This window comes from Ictalurus furcatus, chromosome 19, assembly GCF_023375685.1.
Source record: "Ictalurus furcatus strain D&B chromosome 19, Billie_1.0, whole genome shotgun sequence".
NCBI lineage: Eukaryota > Metazoa > Chordata > Actinopteri > Siluriformes > Ictaluridae > Ictalurus > Ictalurus furcatus.
Window position 1 is genome coordinate 23,208,542 of NC_071273.1, and position 14,383 is coordinate 23,222,924.

Genomic DNA, 14,383 nt, shown 5'->3' on the forward strand with positions numbered 1-14,383 from the left:
AGCGACGCTGAATTCTGCCTTCTGATTGGTCAGGACGTGTTCTACTGTAGATCACTGCGCTCGTTTTCATACGTCATGGTTTCTATAGTAACGGTTAGACAGTTAGAGTTAGATGGTTTAGCTTTATGGAAGGAGTCTCCAGTGTCAGCGCTTTGTAACGTTATTTTACGTTTGCTCGCTAATGTGACAAGCTGCGTGGTGTTTTGTTTGTTTCGTTTGTTTATCGTTTACGTCAGTGGCTCTCGGTAGCCGCGATAACGTAAGCGAGACCGGGAACTAACTTTAACGCTTTGTGTACATTCGACGAAGAAATTTGTTTTTTTTTTTAAAAAGTGCGACACGTCGTTCTTTAATAAATAAGAAATTGTCCATGTTGGCGAACGTTAAATTGGCGCCGTGTACGAGGAATAAAACACTTCGGGGTGTTAACAGTAACGCTTCATCACACCACGCTGCTGGTGATTATTGTCCTGTGACAGCACGACATGGTGTGTTTCATTCCCGCCAGGATTTGGCCATTTTGCGCTCGCTGGAGTTAACGCAAAACCGAGGAAACTCCGTAATATTCGGAGGAGCCGGGGATTTTTCACTAGTATCGTGGATTTTCCGCAGATCCGGGTTGAGACGCATCACGTGACGTCATCACGGCGCGCATTCAGCCGACGCCCTCTTCGGGTTCACGTGCGTCGAACACGAGTACAGCGAAAAGAGTTGCGATTTCACCTATTTAAGTCGTTTTCAGCCGAAAAAGCGCGCAGAATACTCGCAAAATTTGACGAAATTGCGTATTTTTTCGCCGCAACAATCCTAAAAAAACCTCTTAATAGACTTAACAGGACGTACAGGGGCTCGAGAAGGTCATATAGCCGAGATCCGGATTGTTATTATGCGCCACGCAAACGATAGCTAGTGGAATTATTTAGCTCATTATTTGCGTAACTATGTTTTGTTTTGTTTTTCCTTCTTTATTTCTTTCTACATCTTTACGTTGATCTTTTCTTCCCTCTCTCCGTGTCACCGTGCCACGCTCCTTCGGAGAGGACGGCTTGGTCTTGAGACAGTGAAACTAAATCCATCAGAAGAATTCAGCGTGAGCATGCCATGGAACGGTTCTCGCACTGTGTTTTTCACTTTTAAAACGTTTTTATTTTATTTTATTCTACGTATTTACTTTTTAAAGTTTTTCTGTTTAAATATGAAACACATATTGAAATATTGAACTCGTGTTTATACGTTTATTTCAGCGAGAAGGAATTCAGTTGTATGAAATGATATCCGTCCTACACTTCAATATATATATATATATATATATATATATATATATATATATATATATATATATTTGTTTGTTTGTTTGTTTATTTATTTCTTTTCAAACAGAAATGCTTGAAGGAAGTGAAATGGTCTGGCGGTGCAGTAAAAATAAATAAATGTATTTAATAAAACGACTGAAAATGTCTGAAATGAATCTTGTAGGAATAATCACGCGAGGAGAGCTGTTAGATAAAGCACATGATAATATTTATTTCAATAGGGTTAAAACAGGACACATTCTTCGACAGAGCCCTGAGTGTGTGTGTGTGTGTGTGTGTGTGTGTGTGTCCACGAGCAAAGCATGTGATGCTGTTGTTTCAGTTCCAGTATAGGAATGTGTTTGTCTCTCTGTACTTTATCGATCCGCACCCACTGTGCGCCGTGCGTGTGTGTGTAAGTGTGTGTGTGTGTGTGTGTGTAAGTTGGGTGTAAGTGTGTAAGTGTGTGTGTGTGTGTGTGTGTGTGCATGTGTAGTGTCCACATACACTACAGGGGTTTAATGAGAGAGTCTCTGTGGACACCGTGACGGTTTCTCTAAACACATCTGCATTTAACATTCACAGAAGGAGTCTCCAGTGTCAGAGCTTCGTAACACACACTTACACACACACACACACACATTTACTCACACACAGTTACACACGCACATTTACTCACACACACACACACACACACGCACACACACATTCACACACACACATTCACACACACATTTACTCACACACACAGTTACACACACACATTTACTCACACACACACACATTCACACTCACATTCACACACACACACTCTTACAAACTCACACACACACACACACATTTACTCACACACACAGTTACACACACACATTTACTCACACACACACACACACACTCACATTCACACACACACACTCTTACAAACTCACACACACACACACACACATTTACTCACACACACAGTTACACACACACATTTACTCACACACACACACATTCACACTCACATTCACACACACACACTCTTACAAACTCACACACACACACACACACATTTACTCACACACACAGTTACACACACACATTTACTCACACACACACACACTCTTACAAACTCACATTTACACACACACACACACACATTTACTCACACACACAGTTACACACGCACATTTACTCACACACACACACATTCACACTCACATTCACACACACACACTCTTACAAACTCACACTCACACACACACACACACACACACATTTACTCACACACACAGTTACACACACATTTACTCACACACACACATTTACTCACACACACAACACACACACACACACATTCACACACACACATTCACACACACACACACACACACACATTTACTCACACACACAGTTACACACACACATTTACTCACACACACACACATTCACACTCACATTCACACACACACACTCTTACAAACTCACACTCACACACACACACACACACAAACCCCCATTTATACACTCACACTCACACATTTACACACACACACACCCACACACACACTCACACACTTATCCTTCATCCTTTTTTAAGACTTTGGTCTCTCTCTCTCTCTCTCTTTCATATTTTCATCCCTTTATCTGCCACAAAATGAGCCACTCAAAAACATTTTAAAAAAAAACAAAAAGTACAAACACAAAACAAAACAAAAATAAATAAACAAACAAAACAAAAATGAAAAAACAAAAACAAACCCAAACAAAAACAAGGTGTGATTACACTACTCAATCAAACCTTTATTCCTCTTCCTCTGATGATGGGCACTTACACACTTACACACTTACACACTTACACACTTATCCTTCATCCATTTTCCAAGACTTTAGTCTCTCTCTCTCTCTCTCTCTCTCTCTCTCTCTCTTTCTTTCTATCCTTTTATCTGTCCATCCTGCGAACACAAAAACGAGCCACAGGCCCCATTTTCCTCTCTCCGTCCTCCACAATGACTCCTTTCTCCCGGGCGGCTTTATGTAACCGGGGCCGGGGAAACAAAAGCGCACTCTTCTTCACCGTTAATGCTTTTACTCGCGGCCTCCTCGTCCGCCATTACGCACTCGCATTACCTCGTCACCGCACAATGCCCGTGTGTGATGGAGGCCAGAATAAAAGAAGATCAAGAATAAAGCAGATGTTTCTTTTTTTCCAGGGTTTTTTTTTTTTTTTTTTTTTTTTTGAAAAACGGTTTGTTTTTGGACAAACAAGTCCGCGAGGTGCCCGAAGGAAAGGTGGGCACTTCTTGTATCTTGCGAGGCGTATTGTTGCGGAGGTGTCAGGCCTCGGCTCTGCGCTGAATGAGCCGGACAGGAAGACTATGGGCCGTATTGAAACCGGGAGCCGAGCTCCGTCTTTCAGTCCCGGTGCTTTCGGAGACGGAGAGAGAAAAGCCATGACTCTGAATGCTGGCAAACAAAAGCAGATTTCAATCAGGAGCAGCACTCGGACTGTATTTATGGACTCCCTGGGGGTAATAAGACCATACTTTAAGAGAGCGGCCTGGCTTGAAAACACAAACACACACACACACACACATGCTGTGAGAGGCACTGATATGTGCACACACACTTCATCATTTGCATCTCATCGCACAGCCTCACGCACAGCCGCGTAGTTTTATAGTCGCATTTCAGTCGCGTCCTCTGTGCTGGAAAACCCAATTTCACCTAAAAACAGTTACGGAGACGTTTCCTGAGCGCACCTCCATTCTGTGTGCATAATTCATCAGACACCCGGGTGGTCCGAGTGCCTGCAGCTGACCTGACAACGCCAACCGTGTGTACGCTGTTGGGGGAAAAAAAAAACACAACAAAAACTCCCATCGAGATTTCGGGCTGGGCGATATGGGCAAAGTTTTATATTATTATTTGTTTTTGCTTTATTTTGCAGTAAAAGTATACGTCACGGTATGGGATCCTGCTTCCGGCACGGAGAAAAAAAATTGAGAAGGTAATTGTGACTTTATGTGAAGATCAGAATTGAGACACTATTTTGTGTTAAAGTTTTGCAATTCTGACTTTATATCTCAAGTTCTGATTTTATATCTCAAGTTCTGACTTTATATCTCAAGTTCTGATTTTATATCTCGCAATTCTGACTTTATATCTCAAGTTCTGACTTTATATCTCAAGTTCTGACTTTATATCTCAAGTTCTGACTTTATATCTCACAATTCTGACTTTATATCTCAAGTTCTGACTTTATATCTCACGTTCTGACTTTATATCTCACGTTCTGACTTTATATCTCAAGTTCTGACTTTATATCTCACAATTCTGACTTTATATCTCAAGTTCTGACTTTATATCTCAAGTTCTGACTTTATATCTCAAGTTCTGACTTTATATCTCAAATTCTGACTTTATATCTCAAGTTCCGACTTTATATCTCACAATTCTGACTTTATATCTCACGTTCTGACTTTATATCTCAAGTTCTGACTTTATATCTCACAATTCTGACTTTATATCTCAAGTTCTGACTTTATATCTCACATTCTGACTTTATATCTCAAGTTCTGACTTTATATCTCAAGTTCTGACTTTATATCTCAAATTCTGACTTTATATCTCAAGTTCCGACTTTATATCTCACAATTCTGACTTTATATCTCACATTCTGACTTTATATCTCAAATTCTGACTTTATATCTCAAGTTCTGACTTTATATCTCAAATTCTGACTTTATATCTCAAGTTCCGACTTTATATCTCACAATTCTGACTTTATATCTCACATTCTGACTTTATATCTCAAGTTCTGACTTTATATCTCAAGTTCTGACTTTATATCTCAAATTCTGACTTTATATCTCGCAATTCTGACTTTATATCTCGCAATTCTGACTTTATATCTCAAGTTCTGACTTTATATCTTGCAATTCTGACTTTATATCTCGCAAATCTGACTTTATATCTCGCAATTCTGACTTTATATCTCACAATTCTGACTTTATATCTCGCAATTCTGACTTTATATCTCAAATTCTGACTTTATATCTCACAATTCTGACTTTATATCTCGCAATTCTGACTTTATATCTCAAGTTCTGACTTTATATCTCAAGTTCTGACTTTATATCTCACAGTTCTGACTTTATATCTCAAGTTCTGACTTTATATCTCACAATTCTGACTTTATATCTCAAGTTCTGACTTTATATCTCAAGTTCTGACTTTATATCTCAAGTTCTGACTTTATATCTCACGTTCTGACTTTATATCTCAAGTTCTGACTTTATATCTCACAATTCTGACTTTATATCTCAAGTTCTGACTTTATATCTCACATTCTGACTTTATATCTCAAGTTCTGACTTTATATCTCAAGTTCTGACTTTATATCTCACAGTTCTGACTTTATATCTCAAGTTCTGACTTTATATCTCACAATTCTGACTTTATATCTCAAGTTCTGACTTTATATCTCACATTCTGACTTTATATCTCAAGTTCTGACTTTATATCTCACGTTCTGACTTTATATCTCAAGTTCTGACTTTATATCTCACGTTCTGACTTTATATCTCAAGTTCTGACTTTATATCTCAAGTTCTGACTTTATATCTCACAGTTCTGACTTTATATCTCAAGTTCTGACTTTATATCTCACAATTCTGACTTTATATCTCAAGTTCTGACTTTATATCTCACATTCTGACTTTATATCTCAAGTTCTGACTTTATATCTCACAATTCTGACTTTATATCTCACATTCTGACTTTATATCTCAAGTTCTGACTTTATATCTCAAGTTCTGACTTTATATCTCAAGTTCTGACTTTATATCTCACAGTTCTGACTTTATATCTCAAGTTCTGACTTTATATCTCACGTTCTGACTTTATATCTCAAGTTCTGACTTTATATCTCACAATTCTGACTTTATATCTCAAGTTCTGACTTTATATCTCACATTCTGACTTTATATCTCAAGTTCTGACTTTATATCTCAAATTCTGACTTTATATCTCAAGTTCCGACTTTATATCTCACAATTCTGACTTTATATCTCACGTTCTGACTTTATATCTCACAATTCTGACTTTATATCTCAAGTTCTGACTTTATATCTCACGTTCTGACTTTATATCTCACGTTCTGACTTTATATCTCAAGTTCTGACTTTATATCTCAAGTTCTGACTTTATATCTCAAGTTCCGACTTTATATCTCACAATTCTGACTTTATATCTCACGTTCTGACTTTATATCTCAAGTTCTGACTTTATATCTCAAGTTCTGACTTTATATCTCAAATTCTGACTTTATATCTCGCAATTCTGACTTTATATCTCGCAATTCTGACTTTATATCTCAAATTCTGACTTTATATCTCAAGTTCTGACTTTATATCTCGCAATTCTGACTTTATATCTCGCAAATCTGACTTTATATCTCACAATTCTGACTTTATATCTCACAATTCTGACTTTATATCTCGCAATTCTGACTTTATATCTCAAATTCTGACTTTATATCTCACAATTCTGACTTTATATCTCGCAATTCTGACTTTATATCTCAAGTTCTGACTTTATATCTCAAGTTCTGACTTTATATCTCACAGTTCTGACTTTATATCTCAAGTTCTGACTTTATATCTCACAATTCTGACTTTATATCTCAAGTTCTGACTTTATATCTCACATTCTGACTTTATATCTCAAGTTCTGACTTTATATCTCACGTTCTGACTTTATATCTCAAGTTCTGACTTTATATCTCACAATTCTGACTTTATATCTCAAGTTCTGACTTTATATCTCAAGTTCTGACTTTATATCTCACAGTTCTGACTTTATATCTCAAGTTCTGACTTTATATCTCACAGTTCTGACTTTATATCTCAAGTTCTGACTTTATATCTCACATTCTGACTTTATATCTCAAGTTCTGACTTTATATCTCAAGTTCTGACTTTATATCTCACAGTTCTGACTTTATATCTCAAGTTCTGACTTTATATCTCACAATTCTGACTTTATATCTCACAATTCTGACTTTATATCTCACATTCTGACTTTATATCTCAAGTTCTGACTTTATATCTCAAATTCTGACTTTATATCTCAAGTTCCGACTTTATATCTCACAATTCTGACTTTATATCTCACATTCTGACTTTATATCTCAAATTCTGACTTTATATCTCAAGTTCTGACTTTATATCTCAAATTCTGACTTTATATCTCAAGTTCCGACTTTATATCTCACAATTCTGACTTTATATCTCACATTCTGACTTTATATCTCGCAATTCTGACTTTATATCTCACAATTCTGACTTTATATCTCGCAATTCTGACTTTATATCTCAAATTCTGACTTTATATCTCACAATTCTGACTTTATATCTCGCAATTCTGACTTTATATCTCAAGTTCTGACTTTATATCTCAAGTTCCGACTTTATATCTCACAATTCTGACTTTATATCTCAAGTTCTGACTTTATATCTCACATTCTGACTTTATATCTCAAGTTCTGACTTTATATCTCACAATTCTGACTTTATATCTCACATTCTGACTTTATATCTCAAGTTCTGACTTTATATCTCAAGTTCTGACTTTATATCTCAAGTTCTGACTTTATATCTCACAGTTCTGACTTTATATCTCAAGTTCTGACTTTATATCTCACGTTCTGACTTTATATCTCAAATTCTGACTTTATATCTCAAGTTCCGACTTTATATCTCACAATTCTGACTTTATATCTCACATTCTGACTTTATATCTCAAATTCTGACTTTATATCTCAAGTTCTGACTTTATATCTCAAATTCTGACTTTATATCTCAAGTTCCGACTTTATATCTTGCAATTCTGACTTTATATCTCGCAAATCTGACTTTATATCTCACAATTCTGACTTTATATCTCACAATTCTGACTTTATATCTCGCAATTCTGACTTTATATCTCAAATTCTGACTTTATATCTCACAATTCTGACTTTATATCTCGCAATTCTGACTTTATATCTCAAGTTCTGACTTTATATCTCAAGTTCTGACTTTATATCTCACAGTTCTGACTTTATATCTCAAGTTCTGACTTTATATCTCACAATTCTGACTTTATATCTCAAGTTCTGACTTTATATCTCACGTTCTGACTTTATATCTCAAGTTCTGACTTTATATCTCAAGTTCTGACTTTATATCTCAAGTTCTGACTTTATATCTCACAATTCTGACTTTATATCTCAAGTTCTGACTTTATATCTCACATTCTGACTTTATATCTCAAGTTCTGACTTTATATCTCAAGTTCTGACTTTATATCTCACAGTTCTGACTTTATATCTCAAGTTCTGACTTTATATCTCACAATTCTGACTTTATATCTCAAGTTCTGACTTTATATCTCACATTCTGACTTTATATCTCAAGTTCTGACTTTATATCTCACGTTCTGACTTTATATCTCAAGTTCTGACTTTATATCTCACGTTCTGACTTTATATCTCAAGTTCTGACTTTATATCTCAAGTTCTGACTTTATATCTCACAGTTCTGACTTTATATCTCAAGTTCTGACTTTATATCTCACAATTCTGACTTTATATCTCAAGTTCTGACTTTATATCTCACATTCTGACTTTATATCTCAAGTTCTGACTTTATATCTCACAATTCTGACTTTATATCTCACATTCTGACTTTATATCTCAAGTTCTGACTTTATATCTCAAGTTCTGACTTTATATCTCAAGTTCTGACTTTATATCTCACAGTTCTGACTTTATATCTCAAGTTCTGACTTTATATCTCACGTTCTGACTTTATATCTCAAGTTCTGACTTTATATCTCACAATTCTGACTTTATATCTCAAGTTCTGACTTTATATCTCACATTCTGACTTTATATCTCAAGTTCTGACTTTATATCTCAAATTCTGACTTTATATCTCAAGTTCCGACTTTATATCTCACAATTCTGACTTTATATCTCACGTTCTGACTTTATATCTCACAATTCTGACTTTATATCTCAAGTTCTGACTTTATATCTCACGTTCTGACTTTATATCTCACGTTCTGACTTTATATCTCAAGTTCTGACTTTATATCTCAAGTTCTGACTTTATATCTCAAGTTCCGACTTTATATCTCACAATTCTGACTTTATATCTCACGTTCTGACTTTATATCTCAAGTTCTGACTTTATATCTCAAGTTCTGACTTTATATCTCAAATTCTGACTTTATATCTCGCAATTCTGACTTTATATCTCGCAATTCTGACTTTATATCTCAAATTCTGACTTTATATCTCAAGTTCTGACTTTATATCTCGCAATTCTGACTTTATATCTCGCAAATCTGACTTTATATCTCACAATTCTGACTTTATATCTCACAATTCTGACTTTATATCTCGCAATTCTGACTTTATATCTCAAATTCTGACTTTATATCTCACAATTCTGACTTTATATCTCGCAATTCTGACTTTATATCTCAAGTTCTGACTTTATATCTCAAGTTCTGACTTTATATCTCACAGTTCTGACTTTATATCTCAAGTTCTGACTTTATATCTCACAATTCTGACTTTATATCTCAAGTTCTGACTTTATATCTCACATTCTGACTTTATATCTCAAGTTCTGACTTTATATCTCACGTTCTGACTTTATATCTCAAGTTCTGACTTTATATCTCACAATTCTGACTTTATATCTCAAGTTCTGACTTTATATCTCAAGTTCTGACTTTATATCTCACAGTTCTGACTTTATATCTCAAGTTCTGACTTTATATCTCACAGTTCTGACTTTATATCTCAAGTTCTGACTTTATATCTCACATTCTGACTTTATATCTCAAGTTCTGACTTTATATCTCAAGTTCTGACTTTATATCTCACAGTTCTGACTTTATATCTCAAGTTCTGACTTTATATCTCACAATTCTGACTTTATATCTCACAATTCTGACTTTATATCTCACATTCTGACTTTATATCTCAAGTTCTGACTTTATATCTCACGTTCTGACTTTATATCTCAAGTTCTGACTTTATATCTCACAATTCTGACTTTATATCTCAAGTTCTGACTTTATATCTCACGTTCTGACTTTATATCTCAAGTTCTGACTTTATATCTCAAGTTCTGACTTTATATCTCACAGTTCTGACTTTATATCTCAAGTTCTGACTTTATATCTCACAATTCTGACTTTATATCTCAAGTTCTGACTTTATATCTCACATTCTGACTTTATATCTCAAGTTCTGACTTTATATCTCACAATTCTGACTTTATATCTCAAGTTCTGACTTTATATCTCACATTCTGACTTTATATCTCAAGTTCTGACTTTATATCTCAAGTTCTGACTTTATATCTCAAGTTCTGACTTTATATCTCACAGTTCTGACTTTATATCTCAAGTTCTGACTTTATATCTCACAATTCTGACTTTATATCTCAAGTTCTGACTTTATATCTCACATTCTGACTTTATATCTCAAGTTCTGACTTTATATCTCACGTTCTGACTTTATATCTCAAGTTCTGACTTTATATCTCACAATTCTGACTTTATATCTCAAGTTCTGACTTTATATCTCACGTTCTGACTTTATATCTCACGTTCTGACTTTATATCTCACGTTCTGACTTTATATCTCAAGTTCTGACTTTATATCTCACGTTCTGACTTTATATCTCAAGTTCTGACTTTATATCTCGCAATTCTGACTTTATATCCTGCAATTCTGACTTTATATCTCACAATTCTGACTTTATATCTCGCAATTCTGACTTTATATCCTGCAATTCTGACTTTATATCTCGCAATTCTGACTTTATATCCTGCAATTCTGACTTTATATCTCAAATTCTGACTTTATATCTCGCAATTCTGACTGTATATCCTGCAATTCTGACTTTATATCTCAAGTTCCGACTTTATATCTCGCAATTCTGACTTTATATCTCACATTTTGACTTTATATCTCAAGTTCTGACTTTATATCTCAAGTTCTGACTTTATATCTCGCAATTCTGACTTTATATCTCGCAAATCTGACTTTATATCTCGCAATTCTGACTTTATATCTCGCAATTCTGACTTTATATCTCAAGTTCTGACTTTATATCTCACAATTCTGACTTTATATCTCACGTTCTGACTTTATATCTCAAGTTCTGACTTTATATCTCAAGTTCTGACTTTATATCTCGCAATTCTGACTTTATATCTCACATTCTGACTTTATATCTCAAATTCTGACTTTATATCTCAAATTCTGACTTTATATCTCGCAATTCTGACTTTATATCCTGCAATTCTGACTTTATATCTCAAGTTCCGACTTTATATCTCGCAATTCTGACTTTATATCTCAAATTCTGACTTTATATCTCAAGTTCTGACTTTATATCTCAAGTTCTGACTTTATATCTCGCAATTCTGACTTTATATCTAGCAAATCTGACTTTATATCTCAAATTCTGACTTTATATCTCGCAAATCTGACTTTATATCTCGCAATTCTGACTTTATATCTCAAGTTCTGACTTTATATCTCACAATTCTGACTTTATATCTCAAATTCTGACTTTATATCTCAAATACTGACTTTATATCTCACAATTCTGACTTTATATCTCAAATTCTGACTTTATATCTCACAATTCTGACTTTATATTTCAAATTCTGACTTTATATCTCGCAATTCTGACTTTATATCTCAAGTTCTGACTTTATATCTCAAATTCTGACTTTATATCAGAATTTCTCATATCTCACAAGTCTGACTTTTTTCTCGCATTTTTCAGTTTTATATCTGACAAGTCTGACTTTATTTCTCGCAATTGTGAGTTTACATCTTGTAATTGTGACATTTTTCTCACAATTTTGAGTTCATATCTCACAATTTTCATTTTATTTCTCGCAATTACGAGATTTTTCTCGAAGTTTAGACGCCCACTTGACATTTAGTGAGTTACAAAGAATGCACCAACAAAGCATCAATCCTTCTCCGTAAATCTGCTATATACAGTATGAACAATCTCACCAGCTGGTCAAGAAAAGGAAGCCTGAAGGGCGAGTCAGTAAGGAAACATGCTGGAGTCAATGGACAAAAAAGACGTTCAATTTCAACAGATTTACCCTCAGCTACAGACGTTGCCCGAGGGTAAATCTGTTGAAACTGAACGTTTATTGGACTCAGAAGCTGATCTCAGTCATTATGTGTACGGTTTACGCAGCAAAGTTATCGTCATTTCAAAACTACACGAAATACGATAGCGTTGTATGATTACGATATAACGTAACGACAAAGTTCACAGCGGCTTCATGAACTGATTTGGCTTCACATTTACCTTCAATAACAATGAGAGGATCTATGGATATGCATAAACACTCGAATATGCAAATGTTCCCATGCCCTCCTGCCACCTGGAATATCCTAATGTAGCTAACATTTAGCTAACACAGCTAGTTCGCTAATTCACTGCTCCTACAGTCACCCAATCATTTGTGCTGCATTTGTTTGTTTGTTTGTTTGTCTGTTTGTTTGTTTGCAGGATCCAAACCTATCAATGAATTACCACAACAACCGAAATCGCGATCGTCACTAACGTTTAATACGATAGCTATCTAAACGTTTTCCGGTAGCACGTCATCCTCTAGTCTCGTATGTGATTGGATTCGAAGCCGTGGGGTTTACTGACTCTAGTGACATCACTGACTCTAACTGAAATAGTACGCAAACAAACATAATCCGCGTCAGCCATTCAGGAGACGGAAGCTGTTTAAACATCGACGTTTTTGACTTCGGCCGTACATTAAAGCTAAAGACCGCCTACGACGCACAAAGCACCAGTTCATTAAGGCTTTATAACTTTCCCCCCCACACTCTAACACACATCCACACACACACACACACACACACACACACACACTCACGCACTCTCCATGGATTACACAGGACAGCATGTAAGATTAAAAAGCATGTGTAATGAAAGATGTGAGTTTTGTCAGACTATACAACAACGTCTCTTCTCGTCCTCGCGTCTCGCCGAATATTACGAAAGGACGAGAGAGAGAGAGAGAGAGAGAGAGAGGGTGCAGTTCTTACAACTGGCAAGAGATGACATGAATTCGATTGATTTCCCACAATTCCTTACAAACAGTAAGGAAAAGTTCCTCAAGATGATGTCTAACATAAACATCCTTCTTTTTTTTTTTTTGTCTTTCTGCAGTTGAGTTGAATTCAAATCCAGAACATTCTACAGACTCGACCTCACAGAGACCAGTACAACAAGGGGCTCTCTGGTGAGTATTTATCTCTGTAGACATTTCCATTATGTCTGGAAATGATTTTAAGGCAGATTTGCCCCTCCTACGTCCCTATGATCGTAAAAACGCGTCACGATTTTAAACCATTAACCTCCCAGATCATTTTACAGTGTGCGTTGTGCGTGATTTTAATCTTAACCCCTGCGATCACCGTCCGGTCGCCAAATAAACTTCGCAAATATTAAACATCCAGTTTGTTGTTGTTTTTTTTTTTTGTTGTTGTGCACGAGGTAAGGAATAAATCACAATGAGGTGTGCGGTTATAGGAAAATAATCAACGAGGTACTCCTAGTAGACATAGAAGGCATAATAAATAAACAAACAAACGAACAAGACGAATAAACGTTATCTCTAGGCGTTTTATTAAACGTTATCAACAATAAAGCACGCACAGGTTCACCGAGCTAACAGAGAACGTTATCGTAACGTTCCGTTCTGTTCATCAGAACGTTACTAGAACGTTACTCAGGCAATGTTACAGAAGCATTAGTGCTAACGATCCTGAAACGGTGCAGAAATGTTTTATAAGCATGACATTATAAGGAACTCCACAGAATCGGACCGATCGAGTGTTCGGAAAACAATCCTCATGCGTAAAACGACCGGACTGAATCATGACTAAAAAATAAAACGTGCAGCGTCACTGTTACCGCCTTGAAGGTGATCAGTTTCCTATAGTAGCACGTCCTGAAATGTTTTATCCCCCTCACACCACAGTAACA

General features: G+C 35.6%; 1 protein-coding gene across 4 annotated transcripts in view; it reads left to right on the forward strand.

Moving 5' to 3' along the window:
• The window catches only part of sox5 (SRY-box transcription factor 5), a 279,205-nt gene that overhangs the window by 81,813 nt on the left and 183,009 nt on the right, over window positions 1-14,383 (forward strand). For 2 of the 4 annotated variants that reach the window (XM_053650130.1, XM_053650131.1), the window contains 2 exons: window positions 4,225-4,284; window positions 13,565-13,637. The gene's annotated coding sequence lies outside the window, so the exon portion shown is untranslated. The remainder of the gene's footprint in view (window positions 1-4,224; window positions 4,285-13,564; window positions 13,638-14,383) is intronic. The other 2 variants (XM_053650129.1, XM_053650132.1) reach the window with 1 other exon arrangement.